Source organism: Perna viridis, chromosome 10, assembly GCF_037379345.1.
Source record: "Perna viridis isolate PV_CMFRI_1.1 ecotype Kerala chromosome 10, ASM3737934v1, whole genome shotgun sequence".
In the NCBI taxonomy this organism is placed as follows: Eukaryota; Metazoa; Mollusca; class Bivalvia; order Mytilida; family Mytilidae; genus Perna; species Perna viridis.
Genome location: NC_142454.1, coordinates 29,877,947 through 29,892,741, shown reverse-complemented (window position 1 = coordinate 29,892,741; position 14,795 = coordinate 29,877,947). Strand labels below are relative to the sequence as shown.

Sequence of the window (14,795 nt, the reverse complement as noted above, 5' to 3'; positions counted from 1 at the left end):
CTTTTTTAAATTGTTTTCCACAGTTAATTTTTATTTTTAATTTTGATAAAAAAGACCCCCTTTGTTATTTTCATTCAGGCTCCTTATCATTTGCTTATGTGTGCCTTTGATAAAGGTACAATCACCCACAGCGTCCGTGATTCAGCTTCTGAATCTGTTTTGATCTTGAACTTTGTTAGTTTTATGCTCATATAAAGTTTTAAGAGTTTTGTGCTGAAGAAGTATATCAGTTATCCGAAATATTCAATGTAAATTTTACCATCTTCTGGTGATGTTAAACATATTTAGCGAACATGACAAAATCTTAATTTTACCATACAGGGTGGAGAAATAATTTTAATCCAGAATACGCTCGGTCCAATGATATCGGTAGAAAACTCGGAAATGTAAATGGCGGGAAAACCATAGCAGTATATAATTTATTTTTTTCTTTCTTACAGTCATATTGTTTGTTTGTTTGTTGGGGTTTAACGTCCGAGCAGCAGTATTTCAGCTATATTCAGACGATGAACATGATATTGTTGATAAAATGAACATGAAATGATGATGAAATGAAAAAGGGATGGGACACAAGGACAATGGGGTCGAGAATTTTGATTGCCACTGGAAATAGGGAGAGGTGGGTAGGGTCGGGCAATTTAGCCTCCTGTGACGGAGCCCTATGGTTCCTACTCCGGGAGAATACCACAGTAGGGTTCCTTAACGTGCGAGGAACGTGGCATCTTTCCCAACACGGTGCACACTATGGTTTGCGGTCAGGTTTTCCGTATTATAGCCTGACAACCCCAGCATGTAACACGCCAGGGGTACCCCATTCCACCACCTGGGGCACACATCCCAGTTGCTCTGTGGGCAGAGCGCCCTAGCCCCGGTTAGGGTTCTGAGCACTATTTAGTCGCCTTTTACGACAAGCTTAGCGCTGCTGCAGGCCTATTCTTTTAACACCCGGACCTGCACGGGACCTTACAGTCATAGCACCATGATTTTGCAACAAATTATCTCGGAAGTTGAATTCGGTATACAGTATTAGTGATAAAGTCTTATATCAATCCGTCTCCTGAAGTCATGAATAATAATTATATCATATAGCATAGCTCAAGGAAGTAGTGCTCTAGTGCTTATAACGTGCATTTGGTGAGTTTGGTGCAAAGCGAAGAGATTGGTACTTAATACCCTATGTATTTACTCTGGACGTAAGGAATTTCTAAAATTATTCAAACTAGTAACTGTGTAATTTAGGTTGTGATTTGAAGCGTTTGCTCTGTAGCAAAAAGTTTTGAACCTTGGTAAACATTTCAACATTATACTCATCAGACATCTCATCTGATCCAAACAGGAGAAGATTTGAAGTCAGTTGATCAGGAAGTTGGAGTGCTGAGATATGTTGTCTTCTAAACGATTGATATAATGGACAAAAGAGTAAGAAGTGGTTCGCAGATTCTATTTCGCCGCATTGGTATAATGGGGATGGAATAATGTTTTTTTTTAAAAGATCTTCATTTAGCTCGCTACACTGAAGACGAAGCATGATCCGCAATAGTAATATATTGGTTTTTTGACTACATCATTTTGGAGATGAGTTTTGAAAACTTTTACTTTTTTCCAGTATCATAAAACTATAGAACAGAACAAACCCACGACGGACTTTGCATTTTATTTCATATTATTTATGTATCATTGGATAATTTCGTAATAATTTGTTTTTACATTATTGTCTTTATGCGGGTACTTCTAATGCATTTCAAATTGCTTCATTGAAACTGAGATTGAAAACTTTTGAAATAAAATTTTGAATGTTTTAAGACATACGATATTAGGTTGCATACTGATATGATTAATTAACTAACTGGAAGATTGATAACCTGACACATAAAAGCATAGAAATTTTTAGAGATAACATATTATATTTTATAGCAAACTGTACGGAATTAAATTGAAAAAAAAAAACAAATATAATATTTTCATTGTGAAGATAGTAAAAATATTCTTTAAATTTTGAAAAAAAGAAAAAAAATAGGAAAATTAATTCCAATAGGAAAAATTAATTTCCAATTGGAATATCACTTTCCAATTAGAAAACCAGTTTTCCAATTGGAATGTCATATTTTCCATTTGGAGAACGAGTGCTCCCATGGGAAAAATTTCTTCCCATAGGAAAAAAAATTCCCATTGGCGAAAATTTCTTCCAATTAGTGATATTTTTCCAATGGGAAAATAAGTTTTTCCCAAGGGAATTTTTTATTTCCAATGGGAAGTGTACTTTTCCAATTAGAAGATATAATTCTCAAGTTGAAGATAAAAATTCCAATTGGAATATATATGATATTGAGGATAGCTTTAATTTCTCCGTTATTTCATGTATTTATGAAATAAAATGATATGATTGATATACCCGTATAAGTCATGAAGTGCAAAGTAAACCTGCATTTTCAAATTACAAAATTTTAATCAAAATAAATACAGAGAAATGTAAATGGGCTGGTACAAATGCGTGTGATATTATAGGGAGCTAGCTAGTTTTAAAGCATTTCCTCGAATCTTTTTTTCGTGAAAGGCATCACACATCTAAATATTTGATGAACTGATTTCCACTGCATGTATTTTTCAACTTCTGGAGTCTTTCATTTCTATTTTCATCTCATTTATTCGGCAATAAAATCACATGCTTCTTAATACAGCAGTCAGTAGAGAACTTATTGATGAGTTACAAGTACACCTGCATCAGCCAAACGCCATGACTTTTCGTACCGTATTGTCAACTTTCCTTTCATCTCTGGCAACATCCCTTTAGCACCTGCTTTTGAAATTTTCTTATCACTCATACGTTATTCCTTTCGTTCCGTTCTACACATCTTATAATTAGGATCTTGGGTTATGTTGCAACAAGATTGAAGTTATCACTACAGAAGTTTTATGGTCGTCATCATGAACTTGTGGGTCGTGACGGTGTATCCATCTGCACCATGAGACGAATTTGTTCACCGTGTCTTAGTTTTCCTTTGCTCTTCCGTCTACCCCTGACTTGAAATTTAATGAACAACTCGGTGGGTGTTTCCAGGAAACCATAGGGTGCTTATCCTAGAGGTGCCCCTGGTCCATGCTTCCAGACTTTAGTAGAGCTCATTTACTTTTGTTGCTTCGTACGTGTTATTTTGGTTATTTCTATTTTGTGTGTGTGTCTGTCTGTTTTCCCTGTCTAGTCTTTGTCCTTTGGTTGCTTTCTTTAGATTTCTGCTAGAATCGTGGTTCCCTTGATTGCTCTGTATCTTCAATGTACAACGAAATGTACAAATAATGACCATCACCTTAGTTTGTTTATTGCAAATGAAGTTTTCTGCTTATAATTTCATCTAATGTCATTTTAAGAAGTCGGTTGATTTTCACATGTAATAATTTGTTTAAGAAATCCTGTGTGTTTAGAAGTGCTCTGATGTTTATTCGAAATTATTCCTTTCTGTCACAGCAATTAAAATGCATGTGAACCTGCTTTCCATAAGACATCCTTTATACACAAACATCGTACATTATGAGGTGGCATGCAACAAGATAACTTACTACAAGTCATATACAAAATTTGCCGAATATCTTAGGGAATCTTATATATAACGGAGGCTTTGCCTTTAAATGTACCTGATAAATTACCTGTAAATACAAGATTTCACCACTTTTCAAGTCTCTAAATAAATTATTATAGTTAATTTCGATATATATATACGTGTGTGTGTGTGTGTGTGAGTGCGTGAGGGGTCTGAAACGTTGAGTGGCTCAAAATTGTTCTGTCAGAAATGTTTGTGATTGCCAGGTGTTTGTGTGTGTGTGTGTGTGCGCGCATAAGGGATGTAAAACGTGAGTGGCTCAATTTTTTTTCTGTCAGAAATGTTTGTGATTGCCAGATCAAGGCAGTTGTATTACACATTATAATTACAATAATCACCTTTGGTTTAGATCACCAGACATCAACAAAGTTCTGTGAATAGGTATTACATGTGGTCATCTGTTTTGGCAAATGCATTGAAATATAATACATGTACATGTATTTAACAGATCTAGAGAAGTAGCCAGATTTGAATGTGTGACTCTTAGTCTTTCAACTTGTATAAACATGAGGTTCATTACAACTTCATGTAGTTCCATCCCTAATAGGCATAGTATAAATTCATATTATAAAGTAATTATATTTGATTTAATGAAGTATTGGAAAGGTTAATTATAAGTGATTTTTCCTTCCTGCAAGCTTTGCAATATTAAAAGATGCCCTGTTATAGGATGCATTGGTATTTGAAGAGACATCTAGTCCAAATTATTTCCTCTGATCCGGCATTATTTGGATATTGATCTGTTGGGTTGGGGTCAGAATGATTTGTGGTACAAAAAGTTTGATTATTTTGGTACTGCAGAGTATCGTACTACAAGTGCTTCTAACGATTGTGTTCTATCTAGTAGGATTCCGGAATCCTTTTCCAGTATGCTGATACCACATTCATTTTACATGGTAAACCCAACATATGATGTGCAGCACTCCGCAGTACTGCAGAAATACAGCCTTAATAGAGAGCACATCATTCTGGTCTCAATCCAACATTTCAATAGGAGTGTTACATTGTAGGTTCATAGGGAATTCGGACTATCTGAAGCGTAAATGACTATCCTAGCACTTCATAACAGTCAATACTATTTTTCTTCTGTTACTCTTAATCTTGTCGGTTGGATTGAACAGTACCGATTAAAGTAATGAAATCTTCGACCTGGTCTATATAACAATACACACAGGCTTAGTGAACATTTAATTATTCAGAATGCCAAAAAGATGTGCCAAATGAGATTCAAGCTTGAACTAAATAATTTTCAAACACTTGTTAGTCCCCGCCACAAAAATCGGAATTTAGCGCTCGTTTTTACCTCCAAAACGTAGAGGACAAAGGTCCATTCTTTTAAAGATGAACATGAATGAATGAACATTTTCTTACATTTCAACTTCAGCAGTCTTTTTAATATTAAAAACCATTTTTTTAGTTTTTAAAGTCCATTTTTTTTTATTATTAAAAATCAATATCTTATTAAAAATAATATAAGAAATTAAAATAAATTCTTATATTAGAAATTAACACAAATTTTATTTTTAGAAAACGATTTTTCTTTTGATTAGAGCTTGAACTTCTAATATTTAATTTTTAATATTTAAAATTATTTTCTCATATTCATATTTCATTTTCTATTATTAAAAATTAATTTCTTGTTAGAAATAAATAAATATCAGAAATTAAAATCAAATGGTATTTAAAAGTAGAAATTGAATTTCTAATATTTAAAGTATATTGCTTATATAAATATAAATACAATGAATAGCTAATATTTATTATTATTTTTTTAATATCAGAAAGTCCTATTTTATGACTTTTTGTCCACTTCCGTTTGTCACATGCATAAACATCATTTACTTAAGTTGATAAATTTGTGGTATGCTACAATTGAAGGAAGGCCGTGCAAGACGTTTGCTCTTCCTACAACTGCTAATTATGAAACAATAAAGTTTATGTTATCTTCAATTGAAAACAAATGCATGGAGGCTTGACTCCCCCCCCCCCTCTCTCTCTCTCTCTCTCTCTCTCTCTCTCTCTCTCTCTCTCTCTCTCTCTCTCTATATATATATATATATATATATATATATTGCAAGGTCTGAAAAATTCACAACGATGTTAGAACTGTCAAATTTGCGATGCAAATAATTCGAACTCGTACTGCTGTGACATCTATGGCGCTGGACTTCGTGCAGGCGGTGTTGCCATAGATGTCACAGCAGTACGAGTTCGAGTCCCGCGGAGGGAACGACAAATAATTTGCATCGAACATGAGCACGTGTATTGTATATGTTTGTTTGTTTGTTTGTATATGCTTTGGATTATTGTAATCCCTCAATAAATTGATTATTTAAAGACAATAAAAACATGACAAATAAACTAACAATTAATCATTTCTTAATATAATCAAGTGGTCTCTTTACTTATTATCATTTATAACTAATATAGTTATGAAATAAAAAAAATACAAATTATGCTGAAGTAAACGTTAAAACATGCAAGAAAATATGTCAAATATGTCACAATAAATCAGTGTTTTACCCACATTTTATACCAGAAATAAATCTATGTTCACAGCAAAAGTTTCGAGTAAATCATACCAAGTCAGAGTACTAAAATAAATATTATTGTGACTTTATTTTTTATGACTTTTTCCCCTGTGTTTTTTTTCCTGTGACTTTTTTTTCCGTTTACCATTGAAATACACAATTACAATCTTAAATCTTTATGTCGAAAATGCAGCTCCGAGAGTAGAACCCTGATTTCCGGCATGCTGAATTTGGTTCTAGACAGCTTGACTATGAATGCCTGGTATTATAACCTTATACCATTCTGTGATTGATATGTATATAAAAATATTCAATAGCTATAAAAACACCAGAAGCACTTAATTACAAGTTTATTCAACTTTCCATTTCGCCTTATTCCACTCAAAACCTTACGAAGGCGAAATGAGAACAAGCCGGTGTTTCTACTATTCTATGTTTTGAAATTTTGGAAGTATTCCTTCATAAATTAGGTAAGTCATAATTTCATCCAGTTAAGGAAATATAAACATCCCTGTACAATTTATCCCAATTTTAGACTATAATTATTTGTTCATAAAACATATTAACCCGGTAGATTTTAAGAATCTAACTTGCCAAGAAAAACTGTACATTTGTATGTAGGTGTATAATATTACGTAATTTTATACTGAAAATTCTGATTAAACATTTATCTGCAGTTTCTTTGTAAGGGAAATCAAGATATAACCAGGATTTGAACGGTATTATTATAGTGACATATGCTCATGCGCCGAGTTTTCATTTAGTGTCACGTGCGGGGTATACTTTGTCAGTTTGACTTCATTTTATTCTTCATTCGAGTTCTTATCACTGTGTCCGTAATTGTTGTAAATATTTGATTTATTAATAAGAAGGAAGCACAAATATTTGTCTGTCTGTCTGCACATAAGCATTTATACATGTACGAGTTAAACGAGACTCCTGCTAATGAAGTGTCTACCAAGACTGTCAAAAGACTTTTCGAATAAAAACAATAAAAAAATACATTTTGAGATGGACACACACAAAAAAAAAGATGTGTACCTAACTTGTTAATATCGATACTATGAACCCACGAACTACCTGTGAGGTTTTTCACGTTTATGGCTACATTTGCGGGTTTGCATGCCCGACTATGATCTCTAGTTAGGGACTTCATATAAGCACTTTACTATATAAAACTGCTAACTCAGAGGATTTTTAACGTCCTTGACTACCCTGTCAGGTCTCGCACGGACGGCCCAATTTGGTGGGCTTTAAATAATTTTGCTATTTATTTAAATTGTATGTTTAACAAAATAAAAGAAATAATAAAACCGCTACACAAGGCTGGGTCTATATACGACTTAGATAATTATCGAGGCTTGACTCTTTCGTCCAACGTTTATAAATTGTTTTCCAAAACGGTGGAATCGGTTATTGTTGACTATCTCGAGAAAAATAACGTTCTTGGCGAGATTCAAGGTGCTTTCCGGGCAAACAGACGCATCGAATACCAAATGTTTGCTCAGCACGGCATGTGTACCGTGTCACGTTCCGCTAATTAAAAGAGCCCTTTTATTTAGCTTTTCTAGACCTATCGAAGGCATTCGATAGTGTGTGGCGAAACGGTCTATTTGTCAAATTATGGCAAAGCGGTATACAAGGTAAACTTTGATGACTGGCGTCTAGTGAGAAACATTTATAGTTATGTTGAAAATAAAGTTCTTTTTGGAAATATTGAGTCATCATGGTTCGATCAGGAATTTGGTGTTAAGCAGAGTTGTGTGCTATCACCTACGTTATTCTCGGTGCTAATGAACGACCTGGTTGATATGCTCAGTGAGCATGGTATAGGATTTAGTTCAGCACAACAATTTATTAATTGTCTCTTGTTTGCAGACAATGTTGTCCTCATTGCTAAATCACCACAGGCACTTAAAACGTTACTTCGTACATCTTACGATTTTTCAACTAAATGGAATCTGAAATTCAACCATAAGAAATCCAAAGTTCTGGTTGTCGGTAAGCGAATAAATCCTGATAGTAACTGGATCCTTGGGGTTGACAAAATCAGTGAAGTAAATGAATACAAGTACTTGGGCTATTATATAAGTAGAACGCCAAAGTCGAATTTCCACGTAAATAATTTCCTGAAAGATAAAATGGATAACATGCAGAATTACCTGGTACGTTTACTAGGAGAGCACGGAGATTTTAAAAGAGTAAGCTTCGGAAACGTTTTGTGGAACTCGGTTGTATGGCCATCTCTGGCACATGCATGCTCCGTTTGGATGCCACTGTCAGCCACAAACGACAGCTGGCAGTACCGCGTCGCCAAGATAGTCATGAATACAAAGATGAGCATCCCGCGGAATGCTCTTTTTCTCGAACTAGGATGGGAACCAATCAGCGCTTTCATAAAACGCCAAAAAGTTGCATACTTTAAAGGTCTTGTTTACCTACCGAATGACAAATTATGAAAGCGGGTATTCTAAAAAGCATACAACTTTGGTAACTAAAACTCTAATATTATCATTTATTAAATTTGCACTTCACCTTTTAAATTAGATATTCACCAAACCACACCCAATTGACTCTAAACCGAATACACGATTTGGCAAACTAAATCATACAGGTCTTCCGTCTTCTGGGTCCGACTGGTGGTCCTTGACTCTTCTCTATCCAACTTGGTATTTTCCTCCTTTACTATTTACTATTTCATTTCTATCATTTGAGCTATTTTATAATTTACTAGCATATTACCTTTTTGCTTTTTTTAACTTATTATTTCTTTTTTTTTGTTATTTAAAATATAATTTAAATAAATTATTTAAAGCCCACCAAATTGGGCCGTCCGTGCGAGACCCAACAGGGTAGTCAAGGACGTTAAAACCCCCTTAGTTAGTTATGTCATAAATTGCAGATCAAACACGAAGTAATGTTGTTAGAAATATCATAGACCTGTATATTTAATATTTTATATACATGTCTATGGAAATATTAACCTGGTTCACAATAGAACTCGTTGCGATATGCTGCCGAACAAAAATGGACGACAATACCAATTTATGTATGTTGGTTATACGTGTGACAAAGTTTTTACATTTACACTGTGTCACTTTCTATTTGATTTGGGGAAATTAAACAATGTAATAGAGATGACCCGCTGTAATAGGTCACCTTTTCCACGCTTCAAATTACTTGATACGTATAAGAAAATCAGACTGTTATTTTATTATATTAAGGGCCCTCTTTATTAACACGTTATTTATTCAGCTATTTATTGATATCAATAAATGATTTAATAACATGTTAATAAATATTTATTAACATGATAATAAATTGAACAATTTAATGATATCAATAATTAATTATCAACATGTCGATAAATATTTATAAACATGTTGATAAATCATTTATTGATTTTAATATATATTTATTGATATCAATAAATGCCAATCTTATAGTGAGCATACAGATCCGTTAATATGAACGAAAAAGTGCTGGGTACATTTAATTCGTCTACCGCACTGGCAATCCGTCTGTCGTAACTCACCCGTTTTAAATGTATATATATATATTTTTAATTTCCATCAAAGAATATCACTTTTTAGTAGAAAATATTTGTTTTCTATAATTATCATGATTTCTTTATAATGTTTTGGGGTATTCTGGGGTATTCTTGGGTATTTCTATGGACCCAAAATTTACTGTAACTTCGAAGTTGTATGTTTAAGTACTGGGGACATCAGCAAGGGCTTTATAAGTTTAGGGTTTGACACTTAACTTTCCTGGCTATGTATCCCACAGGACTATTTGATAGATGAAGTAAGTGGTCCTAAAAATTGTATTGGGATCCTCTTCTTAGAACTAAAGAAATGAAAAATTAAGGGTGCCCAAATTTCAAGGTTGTCCTCCCTCCAATGTAAGGTAGGCTCAGGACTACCAGACCACTGTTAATGTCAAACTCTGAAGTTACTTTTATTTAAAGCTGTTCTCCACTACACATAAACTGTAGCTACAGCACCAACTTCCATTCAGAAATTGAAAATGTAGATTCAGGAACACCTATATGATTGATATGAAACACAAGTTTAAGTTTTGTTAGTGCTTTTCCGAAGACCATAATAGTGGTGTAGTCTCCAAATTTTGCAGTCTTTTGATGTATGGTGCTGTCATTTTTGTCCTTAGACACTTTGTTGTTGTGGAATAACTTTGATATTTAAGCAGATATTTAAATTTATCTTAATACAATTTTAAAGTACATGTAGGTCTCCAAACCACAAAAGGTAGGTTGGTATTGATTTTGGGGTTATGGTCCCAACTGGTTTGGAATTAATGTATAGGCCCAAAAATATTTTAACTGTATATATGGATCTCTATGATATTATTCCACAAAATTTATACCCACAAAAGTAGGATAGTGATCAAGTTTTTTGGGTTGGGGCCTGTAACGTTAGGATTAAGGGAGGCAAATCTTTTTTACAGTGCCAGAAACGTTCATTTTCCTAATGCATGACAATACTTTAACAAATCATGAATGGATCTCTTTGAAATTACAACAAGTTGCAAACCACCAAAGAAAGACTGGGACTAATTTTAAGGGTTGTGATTTGAACAAGTTAGGAATTAAGGGCCAAAAAGGGATATTGAACAAAGATTTTCCTAATGTCTTGATTACTTGAGTACAAAAAAGAATGGATCTCCTTGAAATTGTACCACAAGGTGCCATGCCCCCTCCTCCAATTGAAGATTATGAATGAATTTGGTGGTTGAGATTCAAACCATTTAGGAGTTAAGGAACGAAAGAGGGCCACAGTTTTGTCATTCTATTCAAGTTCTTATCATGTGTCAAACGTCTAACCACAATCAAAATTCCAAATTTTATCAAGCTTGACATGCTTGAGTAGTGTTTCAATACATGTCCAAACTGTTTGGGTTCAGGATTGGACTTCTGTGGCTGTATCAAGCTGTGCCCTGCGAAGCATTTTTCTTAGGTCTTAAAGGGAAATTCTGCAGTTTTATTTGGACTACTTATTTATTTATTTGACCAAAAAATGTATTCCCTCTTCTTCATGTCCTTCTTGGAATTATTGCTAGGCTTTTTTACCTTAAGAAACTAATATTTCACTCTTTTAAATATAAAATGAACTAATTCATATACTTGTAGGGATTCATTTTAAACAGGGAAATAAACAGAATCAGAGGGACTTGACTGTACTCAACTGTGCCATGCCAAGCTGTTCACAAGTCAAAAAATGAAAGCGACTTGGTTTGATAGATCAATGATCAATGACGGATCTCAATTTTAGTTCTGTGAATTGGTTCAGATATTGTATGTTAATTTTTTGTAAGTGTTAATAGTTATTTTAATGTTATGAATTGTCCACAATAGGCTATATCTGAAGATTTCCCAACATTTTGTATTTATAGGTTGTTTTACTCCTTCAAAGATGGGGAGAATATAGGAAATTACCCTCAGTCCATATTTCTTGTAATCCTTACTCTTCCAGGGAAGGAAACTCACTCAAATTCTAGCCAGTCCTGAAAACAATTTTTCAATACATTTACTAGATGGATATATAGATTTTTGATAAAATTAGCCAGGCCTGCCAAAAAATAGCCAGTCTCGGGCTGGCGGGCAGGCTACTATTTCTAACTCTGACTCTTCATAAACTGCTCTAGGGATTTTAATAAAATTTTATAGGGAAATTGGGTATCATATGCAGATGTAAATTTGAACTGATTTTGTTACATATCTGAATTAAAAAAAGATTTTAATAAGGAATCAAATAAACAAAATTGAGTTTGGGCCAAAAATAAAAAAAAAAGTCTATTTAAATGGGTGTGGCCCTTTGACCCCTCATTATTCAAAAACCATGAGGAATATCTATAATATGAATGAAAAATGCCGGCAGGGTTTTTCTAAGGAATCCAAATAAAAAAATGAAATCGGACCAAAAATAAAAAAATCAATTGATAATTGGGGGTGGGGGGAGGTGATGGCCAAACCCTTATAACTCAAAAACAGTCCTTAATGCATCAAATTTAATGATCCATTTTACCAGAACTAAATTAGGAACACAATAAAAAGGAACTTTCCAAGTAAACTTTAAAGTGAATTATTATTTATCTGGAGTTCTTTTTACCATTATTATAATGTTCTATCAAGCCTATATTGGTTTAATAGTAGTTCTGAACAGCAAAAATTGTGTACTGTCACTGAACACTTAATTTAACCACATACATGTAATATTACTATATGTATTTTATAAACCGCCTTAGTGGTTTCAGGTAAGTGTGCTCATCAAAAGGAATGGAAGTCATGAGTTTGATCCTTGGCTGAATCACACCAAAGACTTTAAAATTGGCAGTCACTGCCTCTTCGTCAAGCATACAGTATTGCAGGGGATAGAGTGACAGCTGGTTTGCACTGTCGAACTGATGTGCCAGAGTCAGGTTACATGCTTACCTACAGCTGTTGCTTGTGTGAGCTGCCAAATGAAGATCCGCCTGAGCGTGTTGAACTAGTACAAAGCAGAGTTTGTTTGATCTGCAATGAAATGCATGGAATATCTGCCATAGAATGTTAGTCTATAATCAATCAATCAATATCTTATCAATGAAATTATTCTCCATGCAATACACATCAATAAAGGAACTTCTAAAAGACATAATCAAAATTTGCATTGTCCTAAATGACAAATCGTGCTTTCTGTTATACATTAATAATTCAAATAGTTGTGAAAGAAGCCATGAATACTAATGTATGTCATTGTAACTGCCTTGAGATTCTTTCTGGTATACTGGCATGTGTACATAATGTTCTATAGAATTTACCTTATGAGGATTTTTTTTCTTAATTGACTCAGAACTTCTGTACTTAGATTTCTCTTTTGTAGGAGCCTACCTGTTTTTGTGGTGAATGTTTATTCTTAAGACCAGACAAGAGGGACATATTTACAGGGAATTAAGTTATTGGAAAAATCTGGTTTACAGTTTAGGACAATATGTTACACTAGTTTCATTCATAAAACTTAAAAATCATTCCATGAACTATTCATAGCAAGTATATAGGTTACAGACCACCAATTCAACCAATGACCATATGCAATGTACGCAAAAATAGTCCTACGCAGAAATTATCCCCTGTTCCTCATAGTGCTGTGAAAAAAAAGTTCTCATTTTATTTAAAAATTTTAAACTGTTTCTGAAAGGAAAAACATTTCTGTACATTTTATAGGTTCATTTTGCTTCTTGTGATGTGAAGCTAATCTCCATAATGATTCTAAATATATTCCTATCCTGTGAAAAAACTGGGATTTCCCATGCTATTTGTAGACCCTTCACATCCGGTGACCAGTACTGCACTGCAAGTCTGCTAACCCCATGTGCCATTCTGAGGATTGTGAGCTGACATTTTTAGAATCATGCTGATATATAGTCCTCTGCAAGTTAAAGTTAAGGTAAAGTCCAGAGAAGCCATTGAATATTGTGAAATTAGCATTGAAGCCTATGGGAAGTGGAATTAGTGGTTTCTAGCCTATATATTTTGCCAATACTGCAACAAACATTGTGGACACTGGATGTTGACAAAAGTGTAAAGGAGAATGGCAAAATAAATAGATAATATATCAATATGCTTTTTGTCTTGATCAGCCTAAGTTTGTATTAGATTCCAAAACAATAAACACACACTCTAGAATATATCTCACATCATTTGAAAAAATGGGGTACCCCTGGCGTGTTACATGCTGGGGTTGTCAGGCTATAATACGGAAAACCTGACCGCAAACCATAGTGGTGCACCGTGTTGGGAAAGATGCCACGTTCCTCGCACGTTAAAGAACCCTGCTGTGGTATTCGATAGGAGTAGGAACCATTGCGCTCCGCCACAGGAGGCTAAATTTCCCGACCTTACCCATCCCTCCCTTTTTCTAGTGGCAATCAAAATTTGTCGACCCTACTGTCCTTGTGTCCCATCCCATTTTTCATTTCATCATCATTTCATGTTCATTTTATCATCCATTTTATGTTCATCGTCTGAATATAGCTGAAATATTGCTGCTCGGACGTTAAACCCCAACAATCAATCAACCAATCATTTAAAATTAACTTTGTTGTACTGTTGGGAAGGGTCTAGAAAGTTGGGATACTTCCTGCGGGATACATGTACATGTAGTCACTGTTTAATAACTCTTTCACGTAAACTTAATATAATAATTTCTTTTTTTTTAATGTCAAAATCATAAAATAATATACATAAATATCTAATACTGGTATTTAAGATTTTAACTATCTGATTGCATTGATGCGTATTGATAGGTTTCATAACTACCAATAAGCCGAGTTCAACTTAGAAAAGCTGAGGGTGTCATGGTACACAGTTTTTGTACCATTGTCATTGACATGTCGGTAAAAGGCAAGGTTTTCAGTCATATTGGTGAAATTTTGTGAAATGTTTAAAGCTGCCTTTCTATTTTATATCTAATCGCTTGAAATCAGGACTTCTATATTTATATTAATTAAAAAGGGCAAGGTTTTAGTTGATAAATGACTCAAAAATGCTTTTATGAATTATTGGTATCACATTTGATCTCTAATTTCGAAAATTCAAGTTTTTGATTTTTAATTTGATTTCATTTGCCTTGTACAATTTTACCTTTAACACTTGCAATTCCTATTGGAA

The 14,795-nt window shown here is 33.9% G+C and overlaps 1 protein-coding gene across 2 annotated transcripts in view; it reads right to left on the bottom strand.

Moving 5' to 3' along the window:
* LOC148605307 (uncharacterized) overlaps positions 1–14,795 on the bottom strand; it is a 60,232-nt gene that overhangs the window by 42,021 nt on the left and 3,416 nt on the right. The gene's annotated exons all lie outside the window — the stretch shown is intronic.